This window comes from Lepidochelys kempii, chromosome 5, assembly GCF_965140265.1.
Source record: "Lepidochelys kempii isolate rLepKem1 chromosome 5, rLepKem1.hap2, whole genome shotgun sequence".
Lineage (NCBI taxonomy): Eukaryota > Metazoa > Chordata > Testudines > Cheloniidae > Lepidochelys > Lepidochelys kempii.
In genome coordinates, this window is record NC_133260.1 from 88,734,778 (window position 1) to 88,749,800 (window position 15,023).

The 15,023-nt window shown below is 47.3% G+C and overlaps 1 protein-coding gene across 1 annotated transcript in view; it reads right to left on the reverse strand.

The window, feature by feature from the left end:
• The window catches only part of LRRC2 (leucine rich repeat containing 2), a 284,223-nt gene that overhangs the window by 115,162 nt on the left and 154,038 nt on the right, over positions 1–15,023 (reverse strand). The window contains exons 4-5 of the mRNA XM_073344941.1: positions 7,577–7,706; positions 2,617–2,774 (exon numbers count right to left, since the gene is read on the reverse strand). The gene's annotated coding sequence lies outside the window, so the exon portion shown is untranslated. The remainder of the gene's footprint in view (positions 1–2,616; positions 2,775–7,576; positions 7,707–15,023) is intronic.

Consider the following 15,023-nt stretch of genomic DNA (forward strand, 5'->3'; position numbering starts at 1 on the left):
ACTAGCAGCACAGTCTGAGTCACACATTCAGGCAACTTCTCTGTCCCTGTATTCACAACATAAACATAATTTTTCACTGTGCTCCACTGGTAAATAAGTGCAATGTGGCCTCATTCCGTAAGGTTCTTTGTCATTGTAAAGCACTGCTTGCAACATAGCCATGTGAGTAATTGGCTTGCACAGCTGTGACAAGTTAAGAGCTCTCCGTATGCAGCAATAGGACATTGTTACCTATTAATGACAGAGGCCTGGTTATACTAGAAAGTTTTACCAGCATATATCGTTCATTAGGAGTGTGAAAAAATCACATTCCAACATGACACAGTTATACTATGTAGACACAGTTACACCAGCAAAAAAGTCCTTTTGCCGGTATTCCATTCAGGGAATTGGTATAAGCTATCCCGCAAAAGCACTCCACTAGAGGGGTTGCCAGTGTTGCTATAATTGCAGACTCTTTTTAGTGTAGACAAAGCCTAGCTCTGCCTATATAGCTATACCAGCAAACCTTTTTCAGTATAGACAAGGCCTGATATAACAGTCTGATCCCAAGTGAATAACTAATCATTGCCATGCATGCTCTGACTCAATGGGAGAGCCCAGGAGTGGACTCGGCCTGTGCAGGGCCCCATGTAATGTAACACACTGGACCTAAAGTCAATAGGTCTGCCTCCTGATTTGTGAAGATGCTGCAGTGCATGGTGAATTTTGCCCGGAACTCAGTGTTCTGAGGCAGCTGCAAATAAAATTCAAATGCAGCATTTTTTTTATTAACTTAAACATGAAACCAAATAATGCTATCAGTGCAGTGTCTGCTGTTGGCTGTTTGATAGGTTTTAAATTTAAAACCTGTACTGAACTTTTATGCTGCCCCCTAATTTTCACTTTTCAGTGTGCAGCAAAGATAATGCAAAACTTCAGTGAAGAAGCTCAAGAGGAAAGCCACACAATTTTCACAGCTGGGTAAAGAGTAGTCAGGGCTTTCTAGTGCCCTGAAATGAGCAGGAGGTTGGTCTGGGGCAGGGGTCGGCAGCCTTTCAGAAGTGGTGTGCCGAGTCTTCATTTATTCACTCTAATTTAATGTTTCGCATGCCGGTAATACATTTTAACATTTTTAGAAGGTCTCTCACTATAAGTTTATATTATATAAATAAACTATTGTTGTATGTAAAGTAAACAACTTTTTAAAAATATTTAAGTAGCTTCATTTAAAATTAAATTAAAATGCAGATCTTATCAGTTTAGTGCAGTGGTTCTTAACCTGGGGTGCACACACCCCCTGGGGGTGTGAGATGCCCTTTCTGGGGGTGCAAGATATGCAAGATTTTTTTAGAAGGTACATCATCAAAAACACAAATTAAGCACAGGCACATAAGTACAACTACTTTGTTTCATCAAACCTATGTATTTATTAACATTATACATTTTTAACGATTATTGTAATATACAAAGTTTTTAAGTTTTCAAGTTTTTAAGCTAATTGTAGTGTAGTTTTTGATAAGGGCTGCAGAGCGCTGGGCCCAGGCCAGGAGCAGAGCCCTGGGCTGGCTGCCAGTATCCCAAGCCGGCAGGAGGGCTGAGCAGGGCCAGGTGGCTGGAACCCCAGACCAGCAACAAGATGAGCGGGTCCGGCAGCTGGTATCCCAGCCTGGCAGCAGGCTGAGCAGAACCAGTCTGGGGTTCCGTCCGCCGGCTCCTGCCAGCCGGGGTCCTGGCCACTGGCCCCACTCAGCCGATGCCGGCCTGGGATTCCGTTCACTCAGGCCGGCAGCAGGCTGAGCGGGGCCGGCAGCTGAGATCCAACTGGCAAGAGGCCGGCGGCTGGAACTCCAGACCGTCAGCAAGGGGCCAGAGGCCCGGACCCCAGCTGGCGGGGGCTGGGCAGCTGGAACGCCAGACCAGCAACAAGGTGAGCGGGGCTGGCGGCTGGTATCCCAGACCGGCAGCAGACTGAGTGGCGCCAGTCTGGGGTTCCGTCCGCCAGCTCCTGCCAGCCAGGATCCTGGCCGCTGGCCCCGCTCAGCCACTGCCGGCCTAGGGTTCCGTTCACTCAGGCTGGCAGCAGGCTGAGCAGGGCCGGCAGCCGAGATCCCAGCTGGCAAGAGGCCGGTGGCCGGAACTCCAGACTGTCACCGGGCTGAGAGGGGCCAGTGGACAGAACCCCAGATCAGCAGCGGGCGCTCAGCCCGCTGCCGATCTGGGGTTCCGTCCGCTGGCTTCTGCCAGCCAGGATCCTGGCCACCAGCCCTGCTCAGCCCACTGCCAGTCTGGGGTTCCGTTCACCCAGGCAGGCAGCAGGCTGAGCGGGGCCAGTGGCCAGGACCCCGGTTGGCAGCAGCGTGCCAGTAAAAATTGGCACGCGTGCCACAGGTTGCCGACCCCTGGTCTAGGGGGTTGGCATTCGGAAGAGGCTTTCCATCTCCTCTTTCTTTTTGCATTGTGGGGAGGGGAGATGAGAACTTGAAATCTGGAAGGTAGAACTTTGGTTTAGGACTGTTTGATGGCAGTCAAACCTCCACACCAATCTCATCTGCCCGCAAAGTCCAGCAGTGATGGATAAACAATGATTAACAGTGAAATAGTTAACATTGTTGATATTTAAATTGTCATAATTACCTTCCAGACAAAACACCCCAGTGACGAGAATGGGTGTAGTTCTCACTTCTCTCAAAGCTATTGCTTCAGGCTGCCATTTTGCAATCTCAGGAATTCAGCAGTGCCTCAGGTCACAGTCAGGATTCAGCAGTTTTTCTTTGTAGACATAGGGCCTTCCCCTTTAAAAAAAAAAAAAAAAAGAACGTATGGGACCTGTCGACATGAGGAAAGTTACTGCTGGCATAATTATACCACTATAAATCTGTAGTGAAGACAAGTTTTGAGCTGTCTGATAGAGCTGGTCTATACTCAGTTTGAGGATCACACAGGTTTACACTCACCATATTGATCAACTAAAAGATGGACAGATCTATACAGCACAACTGTCTCCAAAAATTGGAGTAATGTGAGTGCACTAGTCTGTATGTTTTTGTTGGCCTGACTTATCTCATTTTCTATGTCCGCAACATTATTTTGCATTTCCTATTATCTATATATACCTAGATTGCAGATCCTATTACCGATGAAGCCTATGATGCCGCATGGGTGTAATTTGTAAAGTGTAAAAAGGCAAAAAAAAAAAAAAAAAAAAAGCTAAGAACTTAAAAACCGGATGGCAACAGACCGCAAATCCCAGGGGTGATTCAACCTCGTGATATGCTAAACAAAAAGAGCTCTCAACCATGCTTATAGCTATTTCCATTGCTTCACACTGACTCAACAGACATTCTAGGCTTAAGGGTGTCACAGAGTGACAACAGTCCTGTAAGCTTACTATATAACTCCTTGCCAAAAGTATCTCCTATAAAGTAGCTGTGATATCTCATTGTTACACAACACCAATCCAGCAGGGGCTTTGTTGTAAATTATTAGAGGTGCTATTTCTGGGATGGCAGCTTGCCATCCAGGTTTTTGCATCCCTGCAACTGAGTCTGTTAGCAAAGTATTATATATGGAGCAGAATGTGTGGATCAGGCATTTCTATCCCTGCCTAACAGTGAAAAATCTTTAGGGGAATCCCTCTAATCTCAATTGCTGATGATATAATGTTTTTTGAGAGAGCAGTTTGATATCTCAGTTATGTTAATGTACACATAAAACTCTCCCATTAGCAGGCAAAGTGACAGAGTGGAGGGAAAAGAACAGAGGTGACAAGTGAGTATGAATGACTTATTGAAAGGCTTGCCTCAGATAAAATGAGATATAGTTTTGCCCCTTTGATCTGGGTTTATGGATTATTCCCTAAAATTGTTAATTCTGCAAGATGTCAACCACCGAGGAAGAGCTATGTTGACACATCACTGAATAACTCAATCACAATACAATACAAGCAAACCCGTCACTTGTCCCTACATGTCATGCAGGCCCTCTCCATGGCCTATTCGGATTGCCAGCTCAGGCACAGAAGTCTACTACTCTACCCTCCTGCAAGCCAATGGGTAAAAAGGGGGTGGAGAGGGGCAGGGAGTGGGAGGAATAAATCTACATTAGGGGGTTGTCCCACTACACTTATGACACCAATGCAAATTTTAGTCAGGGCTTAGAGACGGAAAAATAGTATTGGGCTATGACCACAGTAGCATTTTTGTCAGTAAAACTTTTGTTGGTCAGGGGTGTGAAAAAACACACCGCTAACCAACATAAGTTTCACCAACAGAAGCACCGGTGTGGACAGCGCTATGATGGTGGGAGACGCTTTCCTGATGACATAGCTGCCGCCGCTCATTGCAGTTGGTTTAATTATGCCAACAGGAGAGCTTTCTCGTGTTGGCATAGAGCGGCCTCATGGGAGATCTTACAGCAGCGCAGCTGCAGCGGTATAGCTGTCCTGCTGTAAGGTTGGTAGTGTAGACATGGCGTAAGAAACACTCCTAGGAGATTCATATATGTGGCAGGAGAGGAAACACAGACATTACACAAGACTGAAGAGAAAGCACATGGAATAATAGAAGGATTTGGAAGATAGGAACAGAAAAGGTACAAAAAGAAGAAAACCAACCCAAAAAGAAGTTATTTATTTTACTGCATAGCTAGTTTAACATTTTGAAGCTAGGAGTTAATGGCCAAATTAGGCAACTGACAGTATTAAAGGACAAAATGCCTTGAAATTTAGATGGGCAGGTTTCACATCCCTCCCCAGGCCCATCTTCACTTGTATTTGACATCACCCTTATTTACATTTTTAAAAGATCACAGGTGTGGAAGCAGTAGAAGCCCTTAGCTGGACCCAGCTGGCAATGGAGGCATATTAGATTGTAAGTGTAGAGTTCATAATTGAATGCCAAATTATATTTATCTGTGCTCTGGCCCTTTAAGGAGTTCTGCTGATGAGGTTAAAGGGGACACAGCTGGGGAGCATGAGGTGGTCCTAGGAAAGTTTTGGTGTGCACCAGTGTGACAGAGCAGGAGTGGGGCTGTGCAAGCTGTGTTTATATGGGGTTGAGTTTTGTTTTTGTTTTTTTTAGTGCTAAGTTTAATAAAACCCCAGTTCTAAAACCATCCCTAGTCGGGGAGTGTAACAAACTTTTTGGGTCAGGTGCTATCTTCCTCCCCCTGTTTGTTCAGTGCCTAGCACAATGGGGCCCTAGTTGCTACTACAATACAAATAAATAATAATGTGAGTTCAATGCTACCTCCTTCCTGCTCAACAGCTCTGAAAGCAAGTAATGAAGCCGTCCCTCCAGGGGAGACCGTCAAAAAAGAAAGTTTTATCTATATGTTCCAGATGAGTGAACAAGTGTCAGCATCACTGAGCCCACTCTGAATAAGATGGGGTGAAATTTCAGCGGCTGTGGTGAACACCAGCCATAGTAACGGGTACAGAAGCAAGACATTTGTGACATAGTCCTTTCCCTGGCTTGTGGGGATGCTGGAAAAAAGACTTGCAATTACAGTTCCCCCGCCCTGGTCTGTGAAGAGGAGAGACTGACCCCTGTGCATGGACACAACTACATCCAGCAGCACTGCCTGCCCCACACAAAAAAATAAAAATAAAAATAATTCTGACCACCACTTATAGGGTTAATCAGTCAATGTGGCTATATCTGCACTGCAAATCAAGGTGTGTTTTTACGTTGAGATAGGTAATTTGAGATACTACTCTCAGTGTAAGATCCTAGCAGAGTCAAAGCAGATAGTTTTTATCTTGATGTAGTTAGTCAGGGTGAACCTTACCTACCCCTCTTGGGGTTCAACGTGACTAGCTACCACCAAGTAAAAACTATCCAAGCCTTGACTCCACTATGATTTGAGCTAGTCTGTTTCTACCTCGAGAGCACTATGTTGATGTGAAAACACAATTTCACAATTTTTCGGCAGTGAAGATATGGCCACAGTCTTGCCTAAGCAATGATTCATTAAGGAACTACAGATTTGGCTCCCAGTGTGTAAATGAGTTTGTCAAGTGCTCAGAGGCACTTTATAAATGCCAGTTAGTCTTATTATAAGCTCACATATTGCAAACCCATATATATGTGCATAATTTTATTTATATGAGCAGTCCCATTTAAGTCACTGGGAAGTAGTTATGCACATGTATAAGTATCTGCAAGACTAGGGTCAGAGTTTGTAAGTGGAACTGTGGAAGAACATTTTGTCCCAAGAGAAAGATCAAATATTTATAGTTTGGGGGAAAAAAGGATGGATTTTTTTTTTCCTCTTTAACTTGTGCGTGAAAAGCAAAGGCAGGTTTCCAGGTGAGAAATGGTCACTGTGGTCCCGTACCCCTGTATTCAGTGACCTCTGTAAAAAATAAGAACATTTTGCTGTGAAAATGGTGGATTTTCACTTAAGAAGGAAATTCATGAGCCCTCCCAAAGTATCTTCTAACTGCTAGTTTTAAGCCATTTGAGATGAGCCAAGCCTCATCATGAATGTGGTAATATATACTTAAGTCAAGCTGTAAACTTGACCTGAATGCATAGATATTTGCTCTGCTGGCATTTGCTTGAGACCAATATTTTTGCTAATTAGAAATTCACACTCTTCCCTCTTTAATCCTTATCCAAACAAAACTGTGTTAACAGAACACACATTCACTATTTGTGTTATCCTTTATGGCTTTGAGTTCCCTTCGTGACTCATGCTATTGTGGAACTCTCTGTTAAATTGTTTTTTTGAAAAAACTTTGATTACACTGTGAAACCTCCCTTTTTTTTTTAACCTTTATAAGGTAGCTAACCAGACATTGCGGAAATATCATGAGATTTACAGCAGCAAGTTGTTGTTATGCTTCAGCCACTTAATTGGAAGATATTCTGGGATACAATCAGAGGAGCTTCCCTGGAATAAACATACTGTTGTGGCCAAGACATAGGTAGCCTGGTCTAGTGGTTGGAGCAGGAGTCGGTGTCGAGCCTCAGGTCAAAGGCAAATTCAGAGACCAGGTGCAAGGATCATAAACCAGGAGTCAGGCAAGAAGACTGGGTCCAATGTAGCAGCCACACAGAGCCCAATTGGGCAGGCAACTTCCTGTGCCTCTCTTTGGGTTTAAATAGGAAGCCCTGACCAATCAGTGTTCCCAGTGTTCCTCCAGTTAGGCCCAGGGAAGCCCTCCCAGATGTATCTTCATGGTCTCTCATGACTCGCAGGTGGTAAGTAGAGCTGCTGGTTGGGGGTAGGGAGGCAATAGCTGACTAGGACCAATGTAGACCCAGCTTCAAGACATGTGGGGCCATGGTATATACAGGCAGAAATATTTGGTTAAATATGGTGGAGCCCAAGATAATCTCTCTTTTAAAATGTGGCCCATCCTATGATAAAATCTGAGAACTAAACTTTAGTTTGAGATATAAATTTTTCAAAACTAGGCCTTTAAGAAACATTTCTGTCTACAAACCAAGAGCTGAAGATCATTTGATAGTTTCTGTCAAACATTTGTTTTTAAAATATGTGCTACTGTACTTGTGAAAGGTATACTCTCTCTTTATCCCCAGAAAAGGTAGTACTGAGAATGAAGTACATGACTACCCAGGCAACTCACCTAAAGGAGTGACAAGTTCGTTCAGTCTCCATGTTCTTGCATTCTGTGGCCTCTCTGGCTATGTCTTCTCAGCAGATTAGCCTCTCTGATCAACACCAGTGTTAGCATATCCCAGGCATCAGCAGCTACACTGCAAAGCCATAGTGGAGTTAGTGTGATGCTGCACTCCCTTGTGTGTGTGTCTCTCTGTCTTGATAGGAATTCTGGGGCCATAGCTCATGGCTCTTTGTGCGGCTAAGCTGACTCACTGTGAATTGTGGGAGAACTTGTCTGTCCTTCTGGGCACCTAGGGAAATTGTGGGAAGGCACTGGAGGACTATCTGGAGCACTCACAGGGAAAAACTGGTGAGTGCTGAGCACCCACTGGCAGGCCCCCATCAGCACCTCCTCTCCCCTCAGTGCCTCCTGCCCACCGATGGGCTCTGTGGATCAGTACTCCCGCTCCTTCCCTGCACCTCCCACCTGCTGCAATCAGCTGTTTCACTGCATGCAGGAGGCTGGGTGAGGAAGAGGGAGGAGTGAGGACGCAGCATGCTCAGGGGAGGGGACAAAACTGGGCAGAAAGAGGTGGGGCAGGGGTGAGGCCTGAGGAAGGGCCAGGGTCGAGCATCACCAAAGTAGGCGCCTGGGACCCAGACACTAACCAATATCACCTAGCCTAGGCTGGAAGTACCACTTGATTCAGATGAGAGGTATTGTGTGTGGTTGGAAAGGGGGTTAGGAGCAACACCTGAGTAACTGCCCTGTCTTCAGTGATGACATACCCTTTGTGGAAACTGCCAGTGGGGCACAGAGGGGCCAGGTGGGGTGTCAATGATTTTATGGAGTGAGGCCAACAACTTATTTCAGACAGGCTGGAGATAACTGGATAACAACGATCTTTGGTCACTAAGGACTAAGCCCAGATTCAAACATCAAGTGACCGAGAAATCTTTAAATTCCATACTGAACGTCTTGAAGAACCCAGTTCCATTAATCTCTCTGACTTTGTCAGGTACTTTAAGACTGTCACATCCATGTTGAAATTGAGGCTCTCTCACTATTTCTTCCCTTTTAATCTTTCTGCTTGGAGCCACCAGAGCTGAAAAAGGATTGGGATTCTTTCAAATACCTATCAATTTTATACTTAATCAGCTAGAAGGGAATTAACTGAGTGATGCAAGGTATGTTATGGTTCTATTACAGGAATGGGTGTGGGAGGTTCTGTGGCCTGCAATGGGCAGGAGGTCAGACTAGATGATCATGATGATCCCTTCTGGCCTTAAAGTCTACAAGTCTATGTCCCCACCCTCCCATCTCAGGCGGAATTTGTTTTGTGCCAGCATGGAGAGAAAAAATGAAACTCCTATAATTAAACTTGGATATCTCACATGGAAATCCAGAACACTATCTCTTATCCACTGGGAGCTCAGCCTTCTATTCTCTTCCTCTCTCCTTCCTCCTCGTCTTTCAGTGTCATACCTGTTTTCAGTTTTGTTCCCTTCCATTAGATGTGTAACCCTTCTGCCAGGCCAAGTTGATAGCAGCAAGGGCCGGGTTCAATACACAGGGGTTCCCTCTCATTAAAGCAAATGCAAAACTGGCTCGAGCCCCCACCCAGTGACCTGGGAAAATCTTACACACCCCCTGGGCGCCTCAAGGAGGCAATACTTCCCCTCTCGCAAGCACAGAGTCTTGGTGTAGTAGAGAATCTTTAATAACATGAGGCAAACAACATCAGCATTAAATTGGGGAAACACCACAACTAGTGTTCATTAACCAAACCATGAACACTGACCCACCCCAGAAAATTTGGGCCACATCCTTTCCCTCAGGCTCTTGAGTCCCAGAACCCAAACATCTCTTGAGTCCAGCAATCCACTAATCGCCCAAAGTCCAAAAAAAGTCCAGCCCCGGAGTTCAAAAGTTCACCTGCAGAGTGTTACTCCCCAATCTGGCTAAAATGTGCCTGGGTGTGGGGGAAAGAGGTAAGGGGCACCTTACGTGTCCTGAAGCTGACTGCCCCACAGGGCTCTGCTCCGCTCCACCACGACCGGCTCCGCTCTGCACAGCTCACCGTCTCACGACCGGCTCCGCTCAGCTCGCCGTCTCACGAACACACCGCTGTCTCACGACCGGCTCCAGACAGCTCGCCGTCTCACGAACACACCGCTGTCTCACGACCGGCTCCGGACAGCTCGCCGTCTCACGAACACACCGCTGTCTCACGACCGGCTCCGCTCAGCTCGCCGTCTCACGAACACACCGCTGTCTCACGACCGGCTCCGCTCAGCTCGCCGTCTCACGAACACACTGCTGTCTCACGACCGGCTCCGCTCAGCTCGCCGTCTCACGAACACACTGCTGTCTCACGACCGGCTCCACTGCACACTAGAACTTCCGGCTCCCCCCTACTTGACACAGTGCTCAGTGATTTCAGCTCTCAGTGATTTCAGCTCATAGTAGTGGGAGCCTTCGTGCTGGTGCACTATAAGGCTGAAGTGAATTCAGCACAATACCTGTAACAAAACTCTTAATAGACCCAAAATTAGCTCTGACATTCCACAGTGGAGAGAGACAGAGGTGCAATTGGTGCTTCAGGCCCTCACAAAAGGGGCCTACACCACCAGGCACTAATACCTGTCTCAAGTCTCTCTCAATTCACAGAGTTTTGGAACCCATGTCCCTTGCCTAGTGAGTGCTACTCAGTTGATGGTGAGTCCTCCATCATAACAAAAAGGCCAAGTACAGTTCCAAGCACAGTTCCCATAATCAGGGTACTAACAATTTATTCTTCCCGCCCCAATAACAGAGACACTGGGGATCCCACAGCAGCCAAAGTGACGATTTGGGCAGTTATGGCCTCATTCTAGGCAGGGTGGGTGTGCCTATGCAAATGAGATCAGCCCCTGAAGTTCTTTTCCACAACTTGCCACACCTCACCACCAGATGTCAGGGTGGAGCCCACCCTGTCTCTGCTTACATCCTCCCCCCAGCCGAGAATTTGGCGTCCCGACAAATCATACTCCCTTTATACCAACTCATTGATTTCCTCCAAAAGGCCTCAGAAAGCCCACTTTGGCTTCCACAATCCTGTGTGCTAAATGTATTGGCTCCTCACTAGTCACCCCAGGTGCATCATAAGTTAACCGTTTTACTGGTCTTATCACCCTGTCTCGTCTATTGAGAATCTCTGTTGCTGAGGTAAGGGGAACGTCCTCTTGATTGATGGATGGAGAGGCTTCCTTTGAGGGTCTCTTGGCTACTGGCGTAGGCCCCTGCACTCCTAGTTCTAACGCGGGAGGGTCCAAGGTGCCCAGGACATCCTCTACCTGAGTGTCTCCACTGGCCAATAACCTGTGTGTGTCATCACACGGGGGTCTCATCAGCGGCACAGGGGTGTCAGAAAGGGGCCTAAATAATTCCGCCATAGGGTTTAGGGTGGAAAAGGGAGAACTCTCATTCGGTTCAGCTGGTCGAGACTGAAATCTTGTCTCCATCCCAGGATACACCAGGGTTGTGTCTTCCTCCTCAGACTCACTCTCAGATGTGCAGAATAGGGGTAAGTTAGCTGCAGGAGGCTCACTGTCTGTGTTGGATGGCAGCTTTGGTCTAGCACTTCTGTTCTGCCCGGCTGCCCTGTCATGGCCCATCTCATAAGGGGTGCTTACCAATTCCCCCACAGGGAGCAAAAGGTTTCTATGCACCGTCTTTATTTGCCCTGGACTGTCTTCAGGTTTGATCTTGTAGACCGGCAGATCTCCCAGCTTTTCCATCACCAGGTAAGGTATTGCCTTCCATCTGTCAGCTATCTTGTGTTTGCCAGCGATACCCAAATTTCGCAGCAGGACTCTGTCCCCCGGCTGGAGCTCCTGCGAACGCACTCTAGCATCATATCGATGTTTGTTGCGGTCTGCGTTCTTCCGAGCCGCAGCGGTAGCCAAGCGATAAGCATCCTGCAGCCTCTCTCTTAGTCGGGATACGTATTGCTGATGAGTTTCATAGCTATCTCCATCCTCTGATACACCAAAGCACAAGTCTATGGGTAATCTTGGTTCTCGCCCAAACATCAAAAGATATGGGGTGACTCCCGTAGCATCGTTCTTTGTGGCATTGTAGGCATGCACCAGAAATGCGACATGCTGGCTCCAGGTTGCCTTCTGCTCTGGTCGCAAAGTTCCCAACATATCTAATAGGGTTCGGTTGAACCTCTCTGGCTGGGGATCACCTTGGGGGTGATAAGGCGTTGTCCTAGACTTTTTAATTCCTGCTATCTTCAGCACCTCCTTCAGAAGGTGACTCTCAAAATCCCGCCCCTGATCAGAGTGTATCCGAGCCGGGAATCCATAGACTGAGAAATATTTGTCCCACAATACTCGAGCGACGGTGGTGGCCCTCTGATCACGTGTGGGATATGCCTGTGCATACCGTGTAAAATGATCAGTCACTACTAGAATGTTCCCAACATTCCTCTTGTCTACCTCTACAGACAAGAAATCAATGCATACCAACTCCAAAGGTTTGTTGCTGGTGATGTTCTTCAGATATGCAGCCCTCGTGGGCAGAGTTTTCCTTTGAACACATCGAGCACAAGTCTCACATTTCCTGCGAACATCTTCAGCCATTCGGGGCCAATAGAACCTACTACGAATAAGTTCCAGAGTCCTCTCCATCCCTAAATGCCCAAAGTCATCATGCAGGGCCCTCATGGCCAGGGCTCTGTACCTTTTTGGCAGTACTAGTTGTGCTCGTTGCTTTTGTAAAGAGTCGGTGGTCATTCGGTGTAGCACTCCCTGAATCAGTTTTAATTTGGTCCATTCTCTCAATAGTAGTTTACCCTCCGGGTTAGGTGGGACAACTGCAGCTGGGCTTCGCCCCTCCCTTTTGGCAAGTAGTGTATCACGAATGTCAATATCTTGCCGCTGGGCTTCTTGCCAGTCAGCCGCATTGAGCATGGGCAAAGGAGATTGGTCCAATGCAATATAGTTCACTGAGGCAGAAGGCATGCATTCAGGGGGCAGGCCCAAAGCTTCTGCAATACATCCCTGAAGGCTCTCACAGGCCTCTGGCTCTCGACGACTCACACTGCAAATAGCTCTCACTCCATCTGTAGGTATCACAGCAACTTCTGGAGCCTGCGGACGCCTGGACAATGCATCTGCATCTACATTGCTTCTCCCTGATCGGTACTGAATGCTAAACTCATAGCTAGCCAAGGCGGCCACCCATCTCTGCCCTGTAGCATCCAGCTTAGCACTTGTTAACACATAGGTCAGTGGATTGTTGTCTGTCCACACCTGGAACTGAGCACCATACAAGTAGTCTCGAAATTTCTCAGTGATGGCCCATTTCAAGGCCAAGAATTCCAGCTTGTGGGTGGGATAACGAGTTTCACTATCAGACAATCCTCGGCTGGCAAAGGCTACAGGTTTATGTTTGCCTTCCACTTCCTGGTACAGGACTGCTCCCAGACCCTCCAAACTGGCATCAGTATGCAGGATAAATGGTTTGCTTGGGTCAGCAAAAACTAGGACTGGAGCATGAGTTAGGCAAGTAATGATTTCTCGAAAAGCCCTTTCACATCTCTCATCCCACCGTGGCCCAAATGGTGCAAAGGGGCCATAGTTTCTCTGCACAGGAGGCTTTGGGAACCTCCCCTTATTCCTGGTCTTAGATTTGTTCTTGCTGGACTGATGTCCCCTGGTAAGATCATTCAGAGGCTTTACAATCGTAGCATAGTTTTTCACAAACCTGCGGTAGTAGCCACTAAATCCAAGAAAGGTCTTGAGTTCTCTATAGTTACTTGGACGTGGCCATGTAGTGAGTGCTTCTATTTTATCAGGATCAGTACTCACATCCTCTTGGGATACGATGTGACCCACATACTTCACTGAGGTTCTGCAGAACTGGCATTTGTCAATTGAAAGCTTCAGACCATAATCCTCCAACCTATCAAGCACTTTAAGAAGTCTTTCTTCATGCTCCTCTAAGGTTCTTCCAAACACAATCAGGTCATCCAAATAAACTAACACTTGCAGTAAATTCATGTCTCCCACAACTCTCTCCATGAGACGTTGAAAGGTGGCAGGTGCTCCAGAAATCCCTTGGGGCATGCGTTCGAACTGATAAAACCCTAATGGGCAGATGAAGGCGGTCTTCTCCTTATCTTCTTCTCCCAGAGGGATCTGGTAGTACCCACTTCGAAGATCCAACACAGAGAACCACTGGCTTCCCAGCAGACAGTCTAAGGCATCTTGCACTCGAGGCATAGTGTACTGGTCGACCACAGTACGGCTGTTTAGGGTGCGGTAGTCAATACACATCCGGATTTTCCCATTCTTTTTACGGACTACCACAATGGGCGAGGCGTATGGGCTGCGGGACTCTGTAATGATGCCATTCGCAGCCAGCTCCTGAAGATGATGTCGCACATCTTCCATCTCAGAGAGAGCAATCTTCCTAGATCTCTCCCTAAAAGGTCGAGAGTCATGTAGTCTGATATTGTGTTCTACTCCTTTTGCACATCCCACATCCCACTCATGCAGTGAGAACACCTTGGATCTTTCACAAAGTTTCTTCCTCAGGCGATCTTTCCACTCCTCGGACACTGGTGAATCTCCAAAGTCAAACTTTGCTGGGTCTATCGTCGGAACTTGCGTTTCACCCTGACATCTGGTGGTGAGGTGTGGCAAGTTGTGGAAAAGAACTTCAGGGGCTGATCTCATTTGCATAGGCACACCCACCCTGCCTAGAATGAGGCCATAACTGCCCAAATCGTCACTTTGGCTGCTGTGGGATCCCCAGTGTCTCTGTTATTGGGGCGGGAAGAATAAATTGTTAGTACCCTGATTATGGGAACTGTGCTTGGAACTGTACTTGGCCTTTTTGTTATGATGGAGGACTCACCATCAACTGAGTAGCACTCACTAGGCAAGGGACATGGGTTCCAAAACTCTGTGAATTGAGAGAGACTTGAGACAGGTATTAGTGCCTGGTGGTGTAGGCCCCTTTTGTGAGGGCCTGAAGCACCAATTGCACCTCTGTCTCTCTCCACTGTGGAATGTCAGAGCTAATTTTGGGTCTATTAAGAGTTTTGTTACAGGTATTGTGCTGAATTCACTTCAGCCTTATAGTGCACCAGCACGAAGGCTCCCACTACTATGAGCTGAAATCACTGAGAGCTGAAATCACTGAGCACTGTGTCAAGTAGGGGGGAGCCGGAAGTTCTAGTGTGCAGTGGAGCCGGTCGTGAGACAGCAGTGTGTTCGTGAGACGGCGAGCTGAGCGGAGCCGGTCGTGAGACAGCAGTGTGTTCGTGAGACGGCGAGCTGAGCGGAGCCGGTCGTGAGACAGCGGTGTGTTCGTGAGACGGCGAGCTGAGCGGAGCCGGTCGTGAGACAGCGGTGTGTTCGTGAGACGGCGAGCTGTCCGGAGCCGGTCGTGAGACAGCGGTGTGTTCGTGAGACGG